This window comes from Dipodomys merriami, unplaced genomic scaffold (genome assembly GCF_024711535.1).
Source record: "Dipodomys merriami isolate MVZ:Mamm:240054 unplaced genomic scaffold, mDipMer1.0.p SCAF_82, whole genome shotgun sequence".
In the NCBI taxonomy this organism is placed as follows: Eukaryota; Metazoa; Chordata; class Mammalia; order Rodentia; family Heteromyidae; genus Dipodomys; species Dipodomys merriami.
In genome coordinates, this window is record NW_027206424.1 from 1,446,652 (window position 1) to 1,471,566 (window position 24,915).

Here is a 24,915-nt window from a genome sequence, read left to right on the forward strand (position 1 = left end):
GGGCTCTTTGTCCGCTTACATAACTCTGGAGGTCAGAGGCAGGGCTTTGGGGCCATGTGAGCCTCATCTTTCTGGTCTTCACAATTTATCTCCTTAATTAATCACCATCCACAATTAAAGCTGAGCTTGTGGCGATTTGTGCCACTTGAAGAGCAGAACCTTTTGAACCTTGCTCTTTGCTTATCTCCTCCTAAATGAATCTCAGGAAGGAAATGGCAAGTCTTTCCTCCTGTGACCTTCAGTGCCCAGCAAAATTAGGGCCTAGGACACTGATATGTGACCTGTCTTCCTCTTTCCCTCACCTCCATTTTCTAGCCAGATCTATGAGACATAACTTGGAAGACAATACTGATCAGGGACTGAGATCCTTGGTTTGTATTTGTAATAAATCTGACATATACCATTTGATGAAAATTAAAAAGTGACTAATTTCTACCAGGAGAAATTTTCTTCTCGTCCTGATACCCAAAGAGACATAAAATAACACTCTGCATAAATAAATACTACAAATTTCTGTCTGTATGCTGGGTGAATTGTCTTTGACTTTGTGACTCTAGCTTCCCCAAACTACTCTAGCCACTTAGAGCCCACCCCAACGGAGAAAATTCCAGGTGCTTGGTCTAATTTGATCTCCAACCAGAGAGTATAGTAAGACTGATGCTTGATCTCTAATCCTTTCCCCAGGGCACCAACGAGAAGAATGTTCTACTTGCAAGTTGGCAAGAAAGAACATCACAGCGTGTCGTGTGTCCCACAGCAAGACAACACCACCGACCTAAATACCTGCGCAGAGAGGCTGCTCTCCCCTCTGGTAATGACTGCTTGAGACAAACAACTAGGTCGAGGCCTCGCAATGTGGGCTCTTAGGTGACTGCCTAGAGCCTGGCTTCTTAGCAGGTAGAATTCTATGCATACACACACCACGCACACACAAAACTTCTCCATTATTTCACTGCAGGAACAGCATTTTCCAATACTCTGCTCCACTCAGGGAATGGTGGTCAAGGTCTTTGCTAGGACATAGAGCTCCCGTATCAGAGACTGTGTTCTTGTCTGTGCCCTGGGCTCCTCTCTTAGATAAGATTTACCAGGCTGATCTCTTTCTCATCACACAGTTTATCTCTACAGTGAAAACCATCTGCTATGAGCCTTCCCTCTGTCTATTTACCTTGAATTTGCCATTATAGGCATAGATTATACATTCAGAAAGAGACAGACAGACAGACAGAGACAGTGGGAAACAGAGACAGAGAGAGGCAGAGGGAGACAGAGATAGGCAGAGGCAGAGATAAAGACACAGGGAAACAGAGAGAGAGTATCAGTCACCAAGTCCATGAGCAATAACATATGCCACTTTTTATTCCGAGCTGGCTGCAGGCCATGGCTGATGCTTAATATTTATTGAGTGCCCATAATGGACGAGGCCCCTTCTGACCCTCCTGTGGATGAGCCTTCCACAGGGTACAAAATATCTTCCTAAGGGAATAAGCCTCTCTTGCCGGGAAGCGTAGAAGGGAATCTTAAAGCTACAAGTAATTTTATTACCATATTTCATCGATTTGAAGGTGCCTTTCAATCTTTACAATCTTCTGTGGATGCATCATTATTTCATTGGACCTCAGAAAGAAAGACGTGGCTGTTAATTGCAAAGGGCTATGTTGTATGAGATGCATCTCAATCACAGAGAAGTTAAAATGAGACAAAATGTGCATCTTGGAATTGATGAGATAGGCTATTTCTAGCTGGCTCTGCCCCTGACATTGGTGGGAAAACTCCGAGCCATTGGTGCTAGCACTGACCACCCCTACTGAAGAGTCTAAGGCCAGAAAGACCCCACGCCCGCATAGCCATCTGTTCTCAAGAAATCCTCCTTCCTGATTGGCCAATGTTTTTATTAATTTAATTTATAGACAGATGCATAGATCAGACAGACAAACATCCACTTTCTGGGATGTGAGTTAGGCCTCTTCCTTGTTTTAAATAAACCCTGCATTTGCTTAAAGGTAATTCTCAAAAACACTGTCTCTCCCCCATAACTCAACCACCCCAGCTTCTTTTCTTGCTTGCTGGTGAGTGTGTGTGTGTGTGTGTGTGTGTGTGTGTGTGTGTGTGTGTGTGTGTGTGTGTGTGTATGTGTGTGTACAAGTGCTACTAGATCTTGAAGTCAGGTTCTGAGTCTGTCTCTTAGCTTTTTTGCTTAAGGCTGGTGCCTTGAGCCACAGCTCCACTGCTGGCTTTTTGATGGTTAATTGGAGGAAAGAGTCCCAGGACTTCCCTTCTCAGGCTAGCTTTGAACCACAGTTCTGTATATTAATTGTACTACAGTATACTGTGACTGTGAAATTTTGATGAGCATGGGTCCTCAATGTCAATTAAATTTTAAAATAATTCACTCAGTAACTTCGTCATGGTTAGTGTTGTTTTGCCTACATGAAACTTATGAAAACATTTTCCCACATCATTGTCTAAATCCTGGTTATTTAGCTTAGGTCTGCAGTCTACCCAGAACTGATTTTTTTTGGTTCAAGACTATTTTTCTCCACTGTGGTCGTCTCTTTGTGATAGACTAGGTGATGTAGGTGGGCTCAATCTTTGGTCTGTCTGCTAATTCCACACTGTCTCCATTGCTTTAGTTTTATGGTCCTTTTTGGTGGAAGGAAGTACTGGGGACTGAACTCAGGGCCTGAGGCTTGCTAACAGGCACTCTACCAATTTTACAACATTGTACAGCCTTTTTTGTCTTAGTTATTGTTTATGTAGGGCCTTGTAGCTCTGTCCAGGGCCAACCTGGAACCACAGACGTCATACTTCTACTTACTGTGAACTGATACCATAAACACACACTACTATGCCTAACTTATTGACTGAGCTGGGTCTCTCTAATATTTTTCACAGGCTGGCCTCAAAACACAATTCTTCTGATCTCTGCCTCTAAGAAGCTAGATTACATGCATGTATGAACCATCACACTTGCCCAGCCTTATCGTTTTATTTAAGGACATATAAAGCATTGAAATGTTTACATTATCAAATTGTCACTTACACAACTGATTTCTTCTTTATCCTGACCACAAGAATACAGGCCATGCCTACGGATTGGGAGAAGATCTTCACTAGCCATACAACAGACAGGGTCTCATATCTAAAATATACCTGGAGCTTAAAAAATTAAATCACCCCAAAACAAATCTTCAAAGAAACAACTGCCCAATAAATAAGTGGGCTAACGACTTAAAGAGAAACTTCTCTGAAGAAGAAAGAAGGATGGCCAATAGACACATGAAGAAATGCTCAACCTCTAGCCATAAAAGAAATGCAAATCAAAACAACATTGAGATTCCACCTCACCCCAGTTAGAATGGCAAAAATCAAGAACTCTAATAACAACAGATGCTGGAGGGGATGTGGCCAGAAGGGAACCTTACTGCATTGTTGGTGGGAGTGTAAACTTGTTCAACCACTTTGGAAAGCAGTATGGAGGTTCCTCAAAAGACTTCATATAGAGCTCCCCTGTGACCCAGCAATCCCACTTTTGGGCATTTACCCTAATGTTTACAAACAAGACCACACTAAAGCTACCAGCACAACTATGTTTATTGCAACATTATTTACCATAGCTAAGATATGGAACCAACCAAGATGCCCCTCAGTAGATGAATGGATCAAGAAAATGTGGTATATATACACAATGGAATTCTATGCCTCCATCAGAAAGAATGATATTGCCCCATTTGTTAGGAAATGGAAAGGCTTGGAAAAAATTATATTAAGTGAAGTAAGCCAAGCCCAAAGAAATATAGGTCCCATGGTTTCCCTTATTTGCAATATCTAGTATATATCTGAGTCAAGCAGAAAAGCTCAGATAAGTTGATGTTGGGGGAATGAACCCCAAGATAAGTATTCAAATGTTTTTTTTGTTTTTTTTCCTTTCATACAACTGTTTCTAACATATTTATAAGATGATTTCTTCGTTACTTTGTATGTCCCTCCCCGTCAGTGTAACCCCTGCTTTCACTGTATTTGATGTTGTATAATTTGTGGAGGGGAAGGGAAAAAACAAATCGTTTAACTAGGGATACAGGTGGACCCATTGCAACAATAAGATGTACAAGTCATTATGTTGAAAAACGAACTTTACAACTTTGGTGGCGGGGGAGGATCAAATGGGGGGAAGGGGGAATATGGGAACAGATGGGAAGGGGAAACAAAGAGGAGGCAACAATGCTTGATAAGAAATGTACTAGTTATCTTGCCCATGTAATTGTAACTCCTCTGTATGGTATTCTCACAATAAAAAAAAAGAATACAGGCCATGGAACTTAAAGGAATTTCAAATGCATTCAATGATATTTGTATTTATTGAACATTAATTTTAGCACCTTTTCTTGACTCTTCAATTCACACTCTTATTTTTTATCTCAGAAGCTAGCAGGAAAAGGTAGAAGACACTCCTTGAAGAATAAGGGAGAGGTGAGAATTGTCAACAGTCCAGAATCATTTTTATTGCTTAGGTAGGAGGAAAAGGCTAGAAAGACGCACGTGTGTATTTGCTTAGTTTTCAACTTATGACATCATCTAAACATCTCAAATTCTAATAAAAGGGAAGGAGGGCATCTCTACTCCCAGTAAACCAGTAATTATACATTTGATGTATCTCAGCCTAATTTCTATTTCACAAATACATTTTATCACTGCTAGCTAAACTGACACAAGCATTATAGCATGTTTGGTATTATTGAACTTTTCACGACTTCATTTAAGGTGAATGTAATATCTGATTGTACATATTGGTAAATCTTCCCGCCACTAACAAACTTTTAGGTTGCTTATAGTTCTTTTTAGAAGAATAATGAAAATCTTTAAGTTCTGAGTTGTTTACCTTCTACTGAATTCCTTCTTCCCAATGGACTTCAGTAGTTTACCCAACCATTGGAAATACTCCGTTTCAGTGTAAGAATTGTGAGGTCATTGACATTTTAATGATGTTGAGGATTTCTCAGTGTATTTGCCAGTCATGTCTCTTTCATCCTTTGACTATTGACAGATCATACATGGTGTTAATAGTTTTCTTATCACTTTGTATGGTACTTTTCTGATGACAAAAATCATCATTGTCATTCATTAGACTTGGTGGCCCTGCAGGTCAAGGACAATGTGGGATTTATCTGCGTCTGATGGATGGTGACACATGACTAGCTCACAGCATGCACTCAACCAATATTTGCCAAGAGTGAATTAAGTCCTATCTGTTGCAAGCATACTCCCCCCCTATAAGGCCACCGTCTGTGCCTTGTGCTTGGAAGGCACTAATAAATGTTGATTGTTTATTATGATAATGATGACATACGGTATGTTTATTTTCAGTGGCATCTGTCATGAATAAGAGTCCCTAACTTGGTTACTGCAGTCTAACCATTTTAAGGATTGCGGAGTTTTTTTTGGAGGGAGTTGTTTCACATATTAATAAAATTCTCTAAATGATCAGTGTAGAATCAATATGGAAATGTATCAAGGACTCCCACACACCCGCGATCGTCAATCCACAGCTCCTCGTGCTCAGTAGGTATTTCACAGCTCAGCAATATTGAATGCAGGGCACTTAATCCCCTCGAAAGAACCTGTGAACAGGCTAGCTCCACCTTGCTACCCTCCCTGCTCTAGCTCGACCTCTCATTGGCTCACCTCCAGAAACTTCAGCTCCACATCTTCCTGGTCCGCCCCTCTCATGGGCTGGCTGTGATGCTCTATCCCTATCTCCATCCAGACTTGCATGAAATGTTAGCGTCATGGGCAGGGGGTGTGGCTGGCTCTCATTCTTCACCCCGAATGCATCTCCATCCCCAAGACACAGCAGCTACTCAGCATTCACTGCTGATGAACATAAGTGATTGAAATGAGCTCCATGTCCATCCCCCTTGGTAGGTTCACCGGTCCATAATTTCATCAGAAAGACCTGGACCCAGCATTCTACTCTTCCAGCTTAGTACTGAGCTCTTCCTTTTTTCTCCTCCAACTCAAAACCTTCAGGAGTCTAAGCCTCAGTACTCTGTGGCAATAGTTCTCAACAAGTACTGGTCCATCAGCCACAGGGTTCACCTGCCAATGTCCAGAGATAATTGTGGTTTTCATCACTGGAGGAAGGAGGTGCCATGGTGCCTAGTGTACAATGCATACATCTGCATCCCACCCTGAATAAAGAAACCCTGCTTGCTGAAATCCTCCCCAATAACTTCGGCACTTTGTTTCCTTTACCCACCACTGACCCCAGAATTGGAGAAGTGACAGGGAGACTTGTCACTGGCCTGGCCACAATGGTCCTGCTGCAGCCAAGCGCTCTGGCTCTCTCAGAACCGATCCCACCATGGTCAGAAAGGCTCATATGCTCCTATTAGAAAAAAACCTCAATGACCCTTCAGATCCCTACTTGACACAAAATTATTCAATTTACATGTGCAATCACATATTTTCATACATATTCCTCATTGCCACAAATTAAGTAGTATGATTGGAAAGCCCCGCATGCAGCATTAACTATATAATTTGATTTTAAAGTATTCTATGCAAGCATCCTCCCGAAGACACAGGGAAGTGAAAGAAAACAGCACAGCCCCCTAGCTGTGGCCAACCCGGCCCGTCTCAGAGCGCTCAGACCTGCTGGATGCACCTATAGCTAGATGCCACTGCAGACTCCAGGGCTCTTATTCTTAAACATAGGTAAGAGCATGCTGCCCCTTGCTCAACACCTTCCCTGGCTCCTGAGAGTACAGGACACTCAACTCCTCTCCTTATGGCGTCAAGTTCACCACTGTCTTCTTCATTGGCTCCAGGATGGCCTCTGAGCTGTGCCCAAGCCCTACGGACATGCCTGGCTCCAAGGACTCCAGCTCTCCACACTGCACAGGCCGCGTCCTCCATCACTCAGGTCCTCTGATGCATCTTTCTCCAAGAGGCCTTCCCTGACCACCTTGATGAGAAGGTATACCACATCCCAGGCCACCCTCACGGTCACTGTCCTTCACGGAGCTCGGCACCAAAGCAACCCCAGCCTTATTTGTCCGTCTCTGCAGGCAGAACAACTGTTCCATGCAGGAGGGTTTTGTGTTTTATCTTTTGTGCCTCTACCAAGGCTTATCTCAAAGTCTCTTGCTCTGACTTGTTTTTCTTTTCACTTACAGCTAGTGCTCTATTTCGAGGGCTATACTTACAGTCAAGCTTTTGTACCATTAATTGAGATAGAGTCTTGTGGGGTATTTTTATGCCCAGACGGACTTCAGACAATCCTTAGATCTCAGCCTCTTCAATAAATAAAACTACAGTATAGGTGAGCGCTACCAGTTCCCAGCTGCAGGATGGTTTTTGATTGTTCAAAACTATAGTCTCGAGTCCCTGAACACTTTCTAGAATACATTGGGTATTTAATGTGTGTGTGTGTGTGTGTGTGTGTGTGTGTATGTATGTGTGTATGTGTATGTGTGTGTGTGTGTGTGTGTGTGTGGTACAGGAGTTCAAACTTCAGTAGATCTGCACTTCCAGGTAAGTATTCTACCTCTGATCCAAACCTCTAGTGCTTTTTTGGCCGTAGGTGCACATGAGTGAACCTCGGTCTTCCTGTTTTGTGCTTCCTGCTGTTACTGGAATTACAGCAGCATGCTACCACACCCAGCTTCTTCCTATTCTTTTTTTAGTTTATTATCTTTAAGTAGTTGTACAAAGGAGTTGCCATTAACAAAACTTCCTTTCAGAAGGAGTGTCCTAGCTTTCCTGCCCAGGCTGGCCTGGAACTACAATCCTTCTAATCTCAGTCCTCACATAACTGACAGGTGTGCCACCCTGGTACTTGGCTTATTAAATAGATTTGGATATCCCCATTATTGTATTGGGACTTCTATTCCCATGATGCAAAGCAGCAAGGAACTTTGCTGATCTGCTCAGCAACTATGTTGGTGGGGGGGGGGACTCTTGCTGTGTGTTTTTTGAGTGCAGGCCCTACAGGATGATTACAAGATAATACAACATGGTCTGGGGGATGTGTGTGTGTGTGTGTGTGTGTGTGTGTGTGTGTGTGTGTGTGTGTGTGTGTGTGTGTGTTGTTTTCCATTTTGAGGTTTCATCAGGAGCTGCCTCTGGCTAACCTAGGCCAATGGGATTTAGGGAGCTCGCAGAATTACTATGAAGACTGAGAACAGACTTGGCACCTGGCAGGCGCTAAGCAGGCTCCTGGGAGTGAAGCAGCAGAGAGTTAGGAATGGTTTCCTAGCCGAGCAGACAGGCAGCAAGTCATGGAGCCAGGAGAGAGGCCGTGACTATTCTGTCTTTCCATTATTTATTCCAGGGTCTGTGTCCTGGAATAGCGCATCCATGGGTCATTTTTCAGCCTTATACCAAGCGAGCAGTGCAGAAAGAGGGAAGACTTAGAAAAATATGCCCAAGGATACCTCGCACTGCACAGGAGGGAACAGGGCTCGGGGAATTCCCACGGGCTGCCGGCCGTGGGTTGATGTAGCCCTAGAAAGAGTCCAGTTGCTGGTAGGATAGGGAGAGAGATTTAAAACGTTAGGACTGAGCAAATGCAACACACTCCCGCTCTTCTCTGGCTTCCAGGAGCTGACAGCTATTTACTACTAAATCTGGACTGAAGACTCTGTGCTGAGAGCAGGGGGGTCCCAGGAGCAGGGGTCTCAGAACGCCCCCCCCCCCGCTTCTTCCCTTTGAGAAGCCTGGAGATTATGCCTAAGCAGACACCTGGCATTTCCTCCCGCAGCCCCAGGGCCCAGCCTCACACAGGTGCTGAGCAAATGTCTCAGGATCTCTATCTACCAGAGCGCTCTTCTCAGTGTGCGCTCCACATGAACAAGAAGCCTGCCTGCTGTGCAAACACCAACATAAACAACGTCTGTATCCACCCATTCGCACATGGGGTACTCTAAGGGAACCCCAGGAAAGGGAATAACTCATCTCAGTATCCAGCGTCATCTTCCACACTGACTTGACCTGGCAACACGTTCCTAGCCTGTGCCATGAAGTTAGCATCATTCTGCATCACTGACATCCAGGAGGATGTACTCTTTGGGAAGCCAAAGTGGTCCTTGCTCATGCTGCGAGGAGGGGCTGAGAGCGCAGAAATGAGGGAACACAGTGCGCCTAGCCAGGGCATGCACCTTTCAAGTTCGCTGTGTTAGTGCCTGTGTATCCAGCTTCTTAATCCCTTGTCAGATGAATAGCTGGCAAAGATTCTTGGATATATCAATCCTTCATCTTCCTTTGAAGCAATCGCAGTCCTCAGAAAGCTCTCGTCTGTGCCCATTATCTTCCAGTATTTCCCCTATGTTTTCCTATAGTAGTTCCAGGTCTCCCATTAAGGCCTTTCATCCGCGTTACATTGATGTCTCTCACTGGGGAGACAGGGACCCGCTTTCCTTTCCTACCAGCACCATTTGATGAAGACATCATCCTTTCTCCACCTTGATTTTCTGGCACCTTTGTCAAAAGTCAGACAGCTCTAAGTGTGTAGGCTTATTTCTGGGTCTCCTAGACTATGATGTTGGTCTCTGTCAGTTTTTGAGCCAGTTCCATACTGGTTTTGTTACTAAGGCTCTGTAGTATATTTTGAAATCATGGATTCTGAAACTTCTACATTGATCTTTTTGTTCTGGATTGCTTTGGCTATTTGAAATTTTTGGTGCTTACATATGAAGTTGACTGACCTAACTTTTTGATGACGTGGGGCCTGAACTCTGGGCCTGGGCGCTGTCCCTCAGCTCTTCCGCTCAAGGCTAGCACTCTACCACTTGAGCCACAGCGCCACTTCCAGCTTTTTTCTCTTTCTTTTTTGCTTATGTGGTGCTGAGGAATCGAACCCAGGGCCTCATGCATGCAAGGCAAGAGCTCTACCACTGAGCCACCTTCCCAGCCCCTCGTTCATTTTTCTAAAGGTATCAAAGGCTCAAAGTGGAGTGACAGGTGACAACAGGAAAATGAGCTTGAGGAATGACGTCCAATCACCTTGTTTCTTTCCTTGTCCGTTGAACTTTGATGACCATCTCTAATTCCTATAATGGGTGGTTTTGAGGCTAGATGCCTTGAAGGAAATGCTGATTCCTTTGTACAGTGTGGAAGGCTGGGGCACGTGTGTTTGATTGGGGACCCCTGCACAGTCAGGTGAGGACAGCTTCTCAGGAAGGCTGGGAGCAAGGGGGGACTCCCCAGCAGCAGCCCTGTGTAGCCCTCGGCCCAGGCCAGTTCTGGAGACCAGTTGTTGTTTCAGGATTTGCATCTCTGTTGTCCCACTGAGACCATTTATCTCCAGGACCCACAGTCATCATGAACAGGAAGTAGGGGCAGAGGTCACCCGGTGTCCTGGACAGGACATAGGGGCAGGGGTCACTCAGCTTGGTGAATTGCTGACTAGAAACTTCCATTAAGCTCATGATTTGTGGTCACTTCCAAACCCGTGTGTGTGTGTGTGTGTGTGTGAGAGAGAGAGAGAGAGAGAGAGAGAGAGACTCACTACTGTGATGACAGAAACTCTGGCTGCTTCAGATGTGTTCTTCCAATGCAAGCAGGGATTATGGCATCTTTGATATCACAATTAAAATGGATCAGTCAGGGAAATGATGATTGATCCCTGAACTATTGTGCTGAACTGTTGGGAGTGCTGAGATAGGCCTTGAGCAGAAACACTGAATCTCAGGGATCGATAACCTGAGCTGTCTCCGTCCTATCACTGCAGGCTTCCTGGGTAGCTGGGATGGGCAATTCAAGAAACAGTGTGGCTTTAAAAGTGCTCCACTGGGGTTGGGAAACCTCGATGTTTACGTGACAGTGTAACTCTCCTTGGGGCTGTCGGAACTTCTACTATCTTCTTACTACAATGACATCCATGCGTCAGGCACTGGGGCTGCAAGTGACAGAGGCCATTCTGATAAATTTGATTAAGCCGTTGAAGCCAGGCTGGCCCTCAATGAATGGTGACTTTTTAAAAGAATAACAGAAATAACTGGTTATTTTCGTTTCTAAGGAATGATTCCACCATGGCAGGCTTTGTACAAGACTGTAAAAATTGCGTTGTGCTCCCTAATGGAGAAATTGCACTTGAACAGCATTGGACTGACTGAGAAGAAGATGGGGGGCGGAGGGAAGACACCAAGGAATAGACTTCTTGCTTATCTCCTGCTGGCTCATGCCTCTAGTTCAGAAGTCATTGCAGTGTTGGTGACGTTTTGTTTTATTTTGCTCTGGTTTTAAGCGGAGGCATGAATACAGGGGGATCCACCATGAGAAAAATAATCACTTCCAGTTCCCCTTTGAAAGTCAGATTGGGGGATGTGACTAGGTACTCTCATTTCCTGTGGGCACCCAGCAAAGGAAACTCAGGTGCCAGCTGACTTGCAGACACTATGTTCCTAGTGCCTGGTTTATTTCTCAATGAGCCAGACCAGTTTTCGCTGAATATCTGCTTGCTTTCTTCATCTAAACTAGTGCCTGTCTCTGGGGAAGATACCTAAAATTATTCCCAATAAGTATATTCCTACCATGAGGATGTGGCCTTCTGGGCCACACTTGAAACTCATGTGACAGTATTGGCTTCCGGCTCTCTCAGGACGGGCCACTCATTTGTTCTTTTGGCCCACTCTGATATGTAAAGTCTAGACATCTCTTTGGCTTTGAGATTCTTAAGATCTCCAAATGCCTTTTTGTTATAGGGTAATGGCAAAGTGGGTGTCTTATTTATTTATGTACTTAGCAGACCTTTCCCAAAGCCAGCACCTAGTAGAGGTGAGAGGGCTTGCCGAACAAACGTGAGAATGGAAAGGGCTGGGATGTTGACTTGCTCGTTATTTTGTGGGTTCTCCACACATAAAGAACTGATGAAGCCTCTCTTTGAGGACTGAGTGCCTCTGGGGACAGAAAATAGAGTCCAAGGACTGATGGCGATCTTTCTGGAGGTCAGCCTCAGGGACATCCGTGCGTCCTATTGGCTCTGCCTCTCGGCAGTGAGAGCCAGTCAATAAGTAATTTCAGTTGGTTTTGCCAAGTGGACAGTTCTGCAATCTGGCAGTTACCCTCCCGACTGGTGCATCTCTGCAGTCACCAGAATGCCTGCCTGACCTTCATCCAGTCTCTGCAAATTCTCCGCAGGCCAGATGACCTGCCGGCCATTTACTCTCCACTTTCTGCATTGGATAAGATTGACCTGGTAATCCACAGGAGAGGGCCTCTGGGATGTGAATGCTCTGTTCCACTTCAACACCAGGTTAATATGTGTCTCTCCTACACTCCTTCCTGCCCAGCTGCTGTGTAGATGGTCATCTTCCCTGCCCTGTGGCCACTGGCCTTTGAAGAGACTCTGTAGAAGAATCAAGCATCTTAAAAGAACTCCTTGTGCACTGCCAGTGGACCAATTTAAATTCCAAACATAGTGACATCCTTGCTGAGACTGGAAGGCAAGAGGCAGCCTCTAAATGTGACATTTCGGGTCCGAACTGCTCATGAATGATGAAGGCTGGTTTCCACAGCATTAATCCACCATCATTGACCTCTTGGTGCATTAATTGTGAAGGGTGAAAACTTCCATGACGGCTGCTTCTGAAGTGCTAATTCCATTGTCTTTGGCAAGAGAACAAGAAGTTCAGCTTATCTTGTCTAATGCAATGACACAGGCAAACTCCCTCTGGCAAGGATTTGTCCTGAGCAGCCTCCAGTGGTCACCACAGACGGAAGGGAAGCAGCTGGCTGGTGGCCGAAAGCTTGAGCCCAAGTCCCACGCCCCACACATCTCAATTACCAAGGAATGTCTGCCTGGGAACAAATGGCAGGTGTGAACAGCAAGAGCAAGGATGGAGCTTCCAGCTGCCTGGCAGATGCAGACATCTGAAGGGATCTATTCTTTACACAGTGACTTGAAAGGGGGAAAGTTTTCAAAGTAATTTTTAAATTCTGCATATTTAAAAGTTCAGTTAAACTTCTCAGGGAAAAAAGGAAGCCCACAAGGGATTTGTAGGGAAAAAAAATAGTCTTATAAGTAAAATGTCTCTCAATGCTGTGGATTCACTGTGGATACAATTTCTCTTTCCATTTGTGAATACATATCCATACTCGGTAATCAGCAAAGACAGGAGCTATCAACACTATAAAGGGCTGGCCCGGGACAGAGCCTGGCGGAGAGGGTTTGATAAAAACACGGCACTGTGAATGTGGTAGTGGGCGCTGCTAACCGTAAAGGCTGACCATGAACTTCACTGTAGTCACCAACTTCCCTCTTCACCTACAACTATAGCTCAGAGTGTTCCAGCATTAGCTGGATTGTTCACATCTTTTTCCTCTTAAAATACAGATCATAAAAATAGCGACCACCTTCATGTCCGCCCCACTGGAGGCTCTGTGCCAGCATGGCTTCACTTAGTCACGTCAATGTTTGTAACAAGAGGGCCGAGCAGGTGCCCTTGCACTTCGCCAGCCTGCCTCACTGCGCTCATGGAGGGAGGAGCAGGGAACACACCCAACACTGGCCAGGCCCTCTACTCCTTATGGAAGTCCTGAAGGTGAGTGAATGCTCTGTGAATGAAGCTGATGGGGCTGGGGGTACGAGACAAGATGGAAGGAGGATGACTGTTCACTTTTGTCTGCTCTGAATCACTAGAATACGAACTTGAAGATGGCAGCATCCCTGAGGGTCGTGTGACATGCTGAATACTCAGCCTGGCTCTTGGCACTTAGTAAATGCTGAGCCACAGGGGAATCGCCACAGTATGACTTATCCACCTCTATCTTCCTTGTCCACTTTGAGGTTCCAGAGCTCCGGGAAGGACAGGGGCTGGAACAGGGAGAGACTGAAATCGAGGGCTCTGGCAGCATAAACACCAAGATCCAAGGAGCCACGGTACAAGCAGCAAGGCCAGGGTGAAAGACTCATAGAAGAAATACAACCTAACCAAGGAAGCCAAGGACCTCTCGACAAGAACTATAAAATTTTGAAGAAAGAAATTGAAGTAGACATTAGGAAGTGGAAAGACCTCCCTCCACTCCTGGATTGGCAGAATTAGTATCGCGAAAATGGCCATACTGCTGGAGGCAGTCTACAAATTCAATGCAATAGCCATCAAAACACCAATGTCATTTTTCACTGAGATAGAGAAAACAATCCAGAAATTCATATGAAACCACAAAAGCTCTGAATTGCAAAAGCAATCCTGGGCCAAAAAAAAGTAGTGCTGGAGGTATAACAATTCCAGACTGCAAACTCTACTACAGAGTAAAGAAAACAGCTTCATACTGGCACAAAATCAGACTTCAGGGCTAAAGGAACAGAAGAGAGGATCTAGAAAGAACCCAAGAGACCGATAGTTGCATAACATTTAATAAGGGAGCCAAAAACATAGAATAGATGAAAGACAGCCTGCTCAATAAATGGTGCTGGCAAACCCGGATATCCACATGCAAAAATACTAATATTGGATCCCTATCTGTTACCCTGTACTAATATCAAGTCAAAATGGATCAAAGATCTCAACGTAAGACCCGAAACCTTGGAACTACTACAGGAAGGAGTAGGACAAACATTAGAACTTCTCAGCACAGACAGGAACTTTCTGAGTAAAGTTTCAGGGGCTCGGCAAATCCAAGAAAAGAACTGACAAAGGGGATTGCATCAAACTAAGGAGTTTCTGTGTAACAAAAAAACATAGTTAACAAGCTAAAAAGATAGTCTACAGAATAGAAGATCTTTGCCGGCTAAATTTCAGAGAATGGCCTAACGTTCAGAATACGCAAAGAGCTCAAGAAACTAAACCCCAAAGAATCAACAACCCAATTAATAAATGGGCAAACAAGCCAAATAGAGGCTTGAAAGTGGCCAGTAGACACTTGAAAAAATGCTCAATATCTCTGGCCATAAATCTCTAGCCATAAAGGAAATATAAATCAAAACAACACTGAGATTCCATTTCATCCCAGTTAGAATGGCCATCATCAAAAACACAGACAGTAACAGATGCTGGAATGGGCATGAGGGAACACTTTGCCCTGCTGGTGGGACTATGTACTTGTTCAGCCTCTCTGGAAAGCAGTTTGGAGATTCTTCAGAAAACTCCACATAGAACCACCCTATGACCCAGCAACCCCACTCTTGGACATTTATCCAAAAGATTGCAAATTAGGATACAATTAACCCACCTGCACACCCATGCTAACTGCTGCATTCACCGTAGCCAAGGCATGGAATCAACCCAGATGCCTCTCAACTGATGAATGTATCAGGAAAACGTGGAATATATACACAGTGGAATTTTTCTCACCCATTAGGAAGAATGACATTATATCATTTGCAAAGAAATGGACCTGGAAAAAATTATGTTAAGTGAAGTAAGGCAGGCCCATCGAGATAAAAGGCATATATGTCTTCTCTTGTATGTGGAAACTAGAACTAATTTATAAACAGCCACATAAACACATAGGAGGCTGTCTGCAAGTGGACACAAATATACTAACCCAAAGTATGGTATTTATTTGCAGGGGGAAATTTAAATGGTGTTATTCCTTATGAAAAATAACTCACAATCCAACACAATGAATACCAGGAAATGCACTTGAAAGGTAAAGAGGCAGGGGTGTGGAGAGAAGGAAGGTGGACAAATGAAGACAGGAAGGGAGAAAGAATGCAATCGTAATAGTCAATGCATATTTTACAAAATGAAGAAAATTGAAGGGAAGGGTTGGGTTGGGTGAAAGACAAGATGCAGTGTACATTATAAACTGATTCGTTGAATCCACCATACAACTCCTTTGTAAAACTATTTAACATTGATTTAAAAAAAGAATACATTTTTAAAAAGAGCCACGAGGTACAGCACCCTCTGTAGGCCAAGGACGTGTCCCCATGGATGTGGAGCAGCAGAAAGACAGGTGTCTGTGGGGATAGACACTGGCCTGGTTTGTGTGGTTGCAGATGTCCTGTAGAGGTGGGACAGAGCCAGCACCAGCATCCTAAGACACAGACTGGAAATGACTGGGAAATGTCAAGAATGATCTTGTATCCAGCTCTCCAAACCAGAGGTACCACCGAGGCACAGGTTGACCTGCTGACCTCTGTGCCGCCAGGTATCTAGCCCACAGCTGTCTATCGGGACCTAACACTGTGTGGGCGCTGCATGGCGCAAAGGTGATGCTCTGGTTCTTGGGCTTTGGGGAGGCCTGTGGGAAGCTGGCATCTCCTAGACCTTCAGCACACAGCAGGCACGCTGTCCTGTGCATCAACAAACGCCGGCGAAAACCTTCGGGTATAAATCAGAACTCCCCTGTTCTGATGCGCAATTCGGAGCCCCATAGGTTCTTGGACTTTTCTGAACCCCAATACTCTTATCTTTCAGTAGACGCTACCTCATGGGGTGGTTGTAGACAGCAGCAGAAATCCTTATAACATGCAGGGAGTATCTGGGCGTGAGGCAGGCTGCCCTGTGGCTCCTGGATGAGTGGCATGAGGCACTCTGACTCTACGTGCCCCCTGGGGACAGAAACTTTCAGTTATTTTCAGTGCACTTTCAATGTGCTTTCAGCCATTTCCATCAAGAAGCAGGGCCCATTTTCTCATCTCTAGACTTCTGCTTTGACCTAGATGTGCAATGGCACGTTCCTCTTTCTGCTCCTGGCCTGGCCTTCACCTTGAAGAGTTTTCAGACCAGCTGGATTGAGCCGAGGCTTCACCAAGCTGACAGCTTGCTGGTCCCAAACCTCTGAGCAGAATCCTACCAACATCGCCACACCAGACCCTGGGAGCTATAGAATGATCAATGGTCAATCAACTTATCAAGAACTGGGGCGGGGTTGGTTTCCACCTTTCTTGTGCCTGTAGTTAACTAAATTCCATTACTCTATAGATAACTAGTCCTCCCCCCGGATCCTCTGATGTTATGAGGACCTCCTCATAACACATCCTGATCTTCATGGAGCCTGGTTTGACTTTGAGGCCTGCTGCCATCTTTCAGTTACACCCCTCCCATCATCCCCATATGCTGAGACCCTTCCTGGTAGGCCGTGGCAAGCAGGCTCCGCAGGCATTCCCCGGCCTTCCTTCAACAGATAACCATGAAGTCATGTGCAGGGGAGCCTTGGATATTCCAGCCCCATGATTCCCTGCGCAGGCCTGGGGCAGAGCTATAGACACCAGAGGTGAGGTCACCAGCCATTTGCTGGTCTTCAAAGTGTAGGCCACAACACAGACCTGATCCATCCTGCAGGATGGCCTGGTCAGTGTGACCAAGGTTAAGGACAGAGTAGACCACTGCAGGGCTCCTGGCCAGGAAGCTGTGGGGTAAGCTGGGAGAAGAGCAGAGCCTATCCTGGGCCAAGGATTGAGGGATGAAGAGGAAGGAGGCAAGGGGACCGTGTGAGTCGATGTCACATGCTGAAAGGCCAATTCCCATATTGCCAACCGGGAAGAAGCCCATGGATCATCCTTCACCTCTAGCGCCCCTTCTTAGCCTCTCAGCTATAGCATATAAGTGGCTATAGGTACCTGCCTTTTTCCAGAAGGTGACGAGACTAGCATCCTGGATGCTAATGATCAGTGATTAAAGTTAGTTCCAAATCATCACATAAATACCCAGTAAACTAGGTCTGAGGTCACAGAAGCAGCAGTGGGAGAATTGGCCTTTCACCCCCGACAGAACCTGTGTTCCCCGTTGTGTCTCCGAGGGCAGGGACACTGCATTGGCCGCACATTTTAACCCATGCTCAGAGTCCATATGCCCAGACCTCATCTCCAGACACAACTTCTGGGAGGGAAGTCCCTGCCCTGTCCCGCCCATCTCCCTCTTTCAAAGCTGACTAGGGACAGCTTTGGCCAAACCTCCGCCTCCAGGCAGCCTGTCTGGATCTTTAACCACTTTCATAGATTATCACTTAAATCCCATGAAAAGAACAAATCAAACTTAAGCACATGCAAGGCATTAGAGAAAGCCGCATTCAGAGTGGAGTGCAGAGTTGGCCTCCTGCCAGCACCCGCTTGAAGGATCTAAAAGAAACTAGAGGCTGAGGGTCATTAAAGCTAAGCTATTTAATACCGGAAAAGGAAGTGTATTTTAAAAGCACCGTCCCATTAGTCTTAACTATTGCTTCATCCCATCTTCCAGTTAAAACCCATAGCACATTTCTACCTCCTCTTCATTCATGGGAATGGAGGGGTGTGAGTAGGGGGTGCATGGCTCTCTACCTGTGCGGAGTGAGCCCAGAATACCAGCTTGGGCTTGAGACATTAAAGACAATCACATTCATGAGAGCCATTCACTCAAGTGACTCAGGATTTAGGAAATGGAGTTCAGGTCAATAAGGAAGTGGTACTATCTCTGAGCTCCCACGGCCGCCCGTGGTGAAAATCTACTCACGCCACAGGGTTTCAGGTTAACGATGGGAAATCTCCATGCTCAAAGAGAGAGCTATCGATTTTGATTCAAGTGGCCCATCCTCTCTTGAATCCTTCGAGTCCGGTGGTCCTCCTGCTCCCTCCTCCTCTCAATTCTCCTGGCCCTACTGGACCACCAGGGCCTCGGGGAGGCAGTCTGCACACACCCCAGCCTCCCTTTTTCTGGAGCTCTATCTGCTTTCAGTGGTTTTACTAATTGGCTTCCCTAAGAGTCCACTTTAAGAAAGATTTCTATTTAAAAAGAGCACCAACTGCTTTAGGCAAGCAGTCTCCGCGAGCTGGGCCTCCTCAGTGGCCAAGCATGCATGCAAAAAACCAAAAAGACCCGAAACTTCCTAGCTGAATCCTAAATTAGTGTATAGGAGCCTGTCCCTTCACACAGAGATCAGACAAAGCATTATCAAATACCAGCCTGAGGGGAGAATGTTCTGGAAAGTTTTCTATCATAAAATCTCCTCACATGCCCAAAGTAGGCAAGTGACGTGAAATTCAAGAATCACGCGGAACAGGTTGCCAGAGCTTCCCGATCTCCTGCACAGGAATACAGCCTGCCCTGGGGCCAAGTATGTCCTTGCATCCTCTTGGAAACTGGCTGGGGTCGCTGGGGTCACTGGTCCCAGTGATAACCTGCCACTTTTAATACCAGATCTCCTGTAGCAGGCACAGGCCACCCTGACTACTGTATTTCCTTGCCATGAGCTATGGGGAACCTTTGCAGCACTAACCTGTATGCATAGAGACAGAGAAGACCCATTCCTGAAAACCAAGGAAGAGAAATTCTCTCAAAAAGAACATGCCTCAAGAATGGTTTTATGGCCCACAGGCTGGTCTGATACCAGGATGTAAAGCAAGCAGTAAGAGCCCTGGGCACACAAGGGTAGGATAAATGGCTGGGTTTTATCTGACAGCTGTTCTACTCAGTGTCCCAGTCCTTTTTGTCCCTTCTGGTTCTGTTAGAGTTCACTTGCCAAATAATTCCTTTCGCTCTGGGAATCCAGACGTTAATGTGAGCTTTACAGGAAATACCACAATAACCTCAAAAATGCTTTTGATTCTGTGTGTTGCTCTCCATTTATGCTGTACCTGTTTATATATTTCATTTACATCCTTTCCTTCAGTGGCCAACTAGCAAATGCAGCTGCAACAATGCCACTTGAGCTCATGATCAAGTCTGTACATTCCAGACCTTATCAGCCTGGGATGGAAGGGGCTGACTGAATAGTGGGAGGGAGGGAGAAAAGCAAGGACAGGAGTGAAGGTGAATCAAATCAGAACAGAAAACAGCATCTCACCCTGCTGTCTCAAGCCTTTTGATGCTGGCCAGGGTGATAAGCCTGTTTCTCCATCCCTCCAGCCCGAGACTCCTCAAGCGATGTGGCTCCTGCTGCTAATCAGCCATGTCTTTCCAGAGCTGTTCTCTGAGCAGCTGGGCTTGGCACTCAGGCTAGTAAACAAAATCTGACAGGACCTGTGCTCTTCTGAAGCTCATGGTCTGTGTGGGGGAGCAGACAGTCATCAAATGCAAACAACCATCAAATCCTGACTATAACATGCACAGCACAGGAGGAGATGGTGGGCTGTGATTGGCTGTGGACCTGGGTGGGGCCTGGAAATTGGGCTGTGATTGGTGGATCGGAGTGGGACCTGGAAGGTGGGCTGTGATTGGCTGTGGGTCTGGGTGGGGCCTGGAGTCCTCCTTTGGCTTTAGGATCTGTGATGGCTCATTCGATTTCCCCAGATGAGAACTAGTGCTAAAGCATAGCCATGCTGCCCATTTGGGATTTCGAGAAGATCTCCTGTCCAAGCCTGGTGGCAAGGGGCTACTGCTACTCATCAAAACACTCAAGCTCTCTAGTGACACTTCCCCAAGGCATGTTCTTTCCCAGAGGAGGGCACTGCTGGATGCCTTCCTGCAGATTTGGTGCCTGTGTTCAGCGTGGGATTGCTACGCACCAGGTGCCCAACTTGGCAGCCCGGGCAAGGCAGAGCGGCTCACACGTTATGAGAGGGAGGAGAGGCAAACTTCTTCCTATACCCTTGTAGAGTGAGCTATAGTGACCCCCAACCACCTCACGTCCACCTCCATCTGGTTCCATGGTCAACTCCCCGGCCACCAGTATATTTAAGGCAGGACCAAGCTTGCATGTCTTGGAAAGGAAGTAATAAAAAGTGTTGGATACAATTCTGTCTGACTGGAAGCCACACAGCGAGGAATCTGCAGCTGAGCTCTTTGCATAGTGCATGGTTTAACCAATTATTTTTTAATTAGATCATGTACCAGGTGATGGGCAAAGAAGCAGCTAGAGGCAGAAACTCACCTGAGGGAGGAAGGAGGTTGCTCACTGCAGGACTTATAGGCAATTGCAGCAAAGTGGAGTTGTGGCCGACAGCCACCGGGCAGAATCCAGGAGAGGATGTGAGCATAATTCTCTACCCAAAAGAACACACAGGACTGTCACGTAGCCCTGGTGACAAGGGTGGTTTGGTCTGTTTGCTTCCAATAATGTTTTCCCCAAGTAGGTTCAATAAGCCTACACGAGCCTCTCCACATCTGCAGGAAGACAGAGCGGCTGTGTTTTGTTCTCCAGCCGTCAGGATAGCAGAGACTGTCTTCTCCATCTACAGTGTAGAGCAGACAGGGTACTGAGTGGATGGGGACTGCTGCAGATCCAAAGCAGCCACCCGGGGTGGCCGAGGGAAAACCCACAAGCCTCTGACTGAAGCCAAGCACTGCCAGTCTCTGGGCCTTGGCTTTATAATCCAATTCTTGGCAGGCCCTGCTCTTTAGGCTGGCTTGGGAAGGTCAAAGGTACCTTGACGGAGCCAAGCAGCCATTTTGTGCAGAATATGTCATTTGATTTATTGAACAACTACACTCTGGTGCCGGAACCTAGTAGTAGAGCCTTGAGGAAAACCAAGTCCATCCTCATCCTCAAAGCCCACCGCCTTGAAGGCAAGCAAGGAGACACACCAGGCAGATAAGATAAACAATGATACACACAAACTGCTCTCAGGGAGCCAGGGTGGGACAGGCTGCATCCGGGGAAGCTGCTGGCAAAAGGATGGTATTAGTCAGAGCAGTACAGAGAAGGAGTGGAGAGAGGAGGCCGCAATGCTCAGGATGCAATGAAACTGGAGGAAAATCTAGAAGGAAAATGTAGACAGAGAGTGAAGAGCACTCTGCTGTCTTCAGGTTATACTTTGTCCTCTGAGGACCACTGTGGTTTTTAGCCAGAGAAGTACATTGATTAAAGATACTCTTATAAATTGTTCAACAGATGAACTCTCCCCATAGCCAGAAAGGAATCTGTAAAAAGAAAAAGAGACTTAAAGGAAGAATGATCAAAATGGATGCTTTAAAAAAAAATTCTACACAGTCAACTTCAGTAACTAGAACCATCATAAAGTCAAGGCTTCAGAAAGAATCCACCTGACACCCCTTGAGCTTCTATTCCTGTCCTCACAGAAGCTACATTTACAAATGACTTTCTTCAGTAGGTGATCTACTGAAGAAAACAGAACAATGCTCCTCAAAGCAGGACCAGGGGCCCATGTTTGATTCAGGGGAACTGTTTGACTCATAACTAACAAAATTAAAACTATTGTTAGGAAGACAGCAAATCTCTGCTCTTATAAAAGCTGGAATAAAGCAACAATTCTTCTCCAGGCTTAAGTGAAATATAATGTCTCTAATTCCACCCATCTATCACAACCCACCCTTTGAAAACTGCCAGTTGGAAAGGTCGGACTTAATTGATCAGGAGGGAGAGAATTTCCTGCCATCCTGTCTTCCTTCATAAGCCAAAGAGAATCAGTAATTTAAAATTCCAGGTAATCTTCATCAATTTCCCTTATTTATGCGTCCTGTCTGCTGTTTTCCCCCAGAAGTGGCCTGAGGAGACTCACCTGACTCTCCATCATCCCCTTCTAGAAGCGTGTGCGCAGAGGGGTAGCATTGATGCACCTGTTTTATAATATGCAGAATTGGAATTTGAAAGGGACTGTCTACCTTCCTCTGATTTCAAAAGCAGATGTGACTTTGAGTAGAAATTGTCATCTTTCCTACATTTTTTTCTCCTTTCGGGTTTGGGTCCTATTAATCACTGAAATTTTATCCAAGCCAACAGATTTCAAAGGCCTTGCCAAGAGGACAATTTAGCCATAAGAAATCAGCTCCTCGTCCTCTGCAGCTTGGAATTTCTACAGACCTAGACAGCAAAGAGCTGCCTTGTGCAAATCAAAGAAGTAAAAATGAGAATCCCCAGCCCACATTCCCTTCAAACTTCCTGCCCCAGCACCATGAGCCTTGTCAGGACTCAGCTACCGGTGGATCTAACTTCTGAAGAGGCTGCTGCCCACGCCACTGAACTTGAGGGTCACTGCAAGGAGACCAGAGAATCCTAAATCAGTCAAGTCTCAGGAGAGCTAAGACATGAGGAACAGGAATGATTGATCTCAAGATGAAATGCAACTGATAGCGAAGTCCATGCTAGCCTGGGAGATGTCTTCCTTTGGAAAACAAACCACCCACAGAGGCCTAGTCACATCTCTTACCACAACAGTGCTCTTCCTATTCAGGCCTGTGGGTCTTTGGGTTCGCAGCCTTATCCTCTTCCCAGACCCACATTCTCTCCTGCAGAAATCTCAGCTGTTTTCATGGCTTCTCAAGACCTGTAGCCCTGCTTGCCTTTTTATTTATTTTTCCAGTCCTGGAGCTTGAACTCAGGGCCTGGGCACCATCCCTCAGCCGCTTTATGCTCAAGGCTAGTGCTCTACCATTTGAGCCACAGCACCACTTCTGTCCTTTTCTGAGTAGTTTAGAGATAAGAGTCTCATGGACTTTTCTGCCCACGCTGGCTTCGAACCGTAATCCTTCGATCACAGCCTTCTGATTAGCTAGGATTACAGGCGTGAGACACTACTGTCTCAAGAGCAAGCTCCTGCTTGCCTCTTGAAGTCTACCCAAACACCCCCTGCTTCTTGGATTTCTAGAGCAGATGTCACATTGGCCTCTCCCTGTCCAAACCTTCCTATGTAGGACCCTGTCATCTGTACCACCCCATGACCTCTGTGCCACCCCATGACCTCTGCGCCCCTGACAGGAAGTCCTCACCAGAGGCAGCCTCTCCATCTTGGACTTCGGCCTCCAAAACTTTGTGCCACATGCACTTCCCTTGCTTATAATTTACCCTGTCAGTGGGATTCTGTGAATAGCAGCAGAAAACAGATTAAGACGGGGAAGCAGGTTCCTGATCCAAATCCCCTGTGCTTTTCTGGAGGAGAAATCTGGACCGGTATGGGGATAGCAGCCCAGCTGAGCTCAGGGCCATCATGGTAGAAAGGACTCTGTGCTGATCACACCGCGTCAGACTCCTCTGCAGGCTCCTGGGCCTTTGCTAGGCCTCATCACTGGCCTGCTGAGTCCAGTTTGCACGAGGAGCCTCATTGGACCACATCCTGGTGAGAATGCTGCCAGGCTGCTCTCCAGGGAGAGCAGGCCCCGTTCTGGTCCTCCCACTTTAGTGTCAACTTCTCGTAAGCTTCCATCCACCAAGGGTCTCACCCCTGCCCTCTGCATTCAAAGCCGAGCTTAGCACTGTATGGAAGCCTCCCCCATCCCCAACGTCAGAAGCTCTGAACAGAATCTGTCTTCTTATTTCTAAGAACTACCCAATGCAAATTTGTACCTATGGAACAACCTAAAAGGAAGACACCCAGAACACAAGGGGGCGCTGTAGAAAGTCAGCCCTGGGGAAAGGTGTGACTCTTTGCTTTACACCAGAACCCCAAGGTTGCAGTCTCTCTTATGGTGTTGGGTCATAATCAGCCCTCTGACAATAAAGACAGACTTCAAAAAGAAAGCCAGGAAATAAGTCCCCATCCCCACCTACAGTGACTGGGCCACTTCCTGCAGCTTAAACCATCAACCCCCAGCCTGGGGCCAGCACACACTGGTCCCTGTGTCATTAAGGGATTCTGCATCTCTGGAAGAGCATCCACTATGCAAGGCCCAATTAGGCCCACCTTGGCCTGACCTGATCATAAGCCAAAAAGTGCCAGGATGTATACTGAAAGAGTTCCCAGATCCAATGGCTCTCACAGCCAGCTTGACTCTTTTCCTTAGGCCTGCCTTTGCCATCCAGACAAAAGCATCTGTCAGTGGAGTCACGTTCACAACACAGGCAAGTTCTGGCTTGGGTTTGAAAGGGTCCAAACTAAATATGTGCCACTACTGGAGGAGAAGCTACAAACCGTGTTCCAGGGGCCTCCAGAGAGAGCCAAGTACAAAAGCTTCTTTCAAATAATCTTTTCAGCATTGTGAACATTAGCATACATTAATAGACAAGGGGGTTCATTGTGATAGGTCCATAGATGCGTACAATATACTTGGAAGAAGTTCTCCACCTTCATGAGATCCCCCTTCTTCCCTTATTAAAACAGTATTTGTTGTGTCCCATTAGGACCTGGTCACATATGCATGCAAACCACGTTGCTCCTCT

The 24,915-nt window shown here is 46.1% G+C and overlaps 1 protein-coding gene across 1 annotated transcript in view; it reads right to left on the reverse strand.

Moving 5' to 3' along the window:
- The window catches only part of CUNH10orf90 (chromosome unknown C10orf90 homolog), a 198,617-nt gene that overhangs the window by 154,707 nt on the left and 18,995 nt on the right, over nt 1-24,915 (reverse strand). The window lies entirely within an intron of this gene.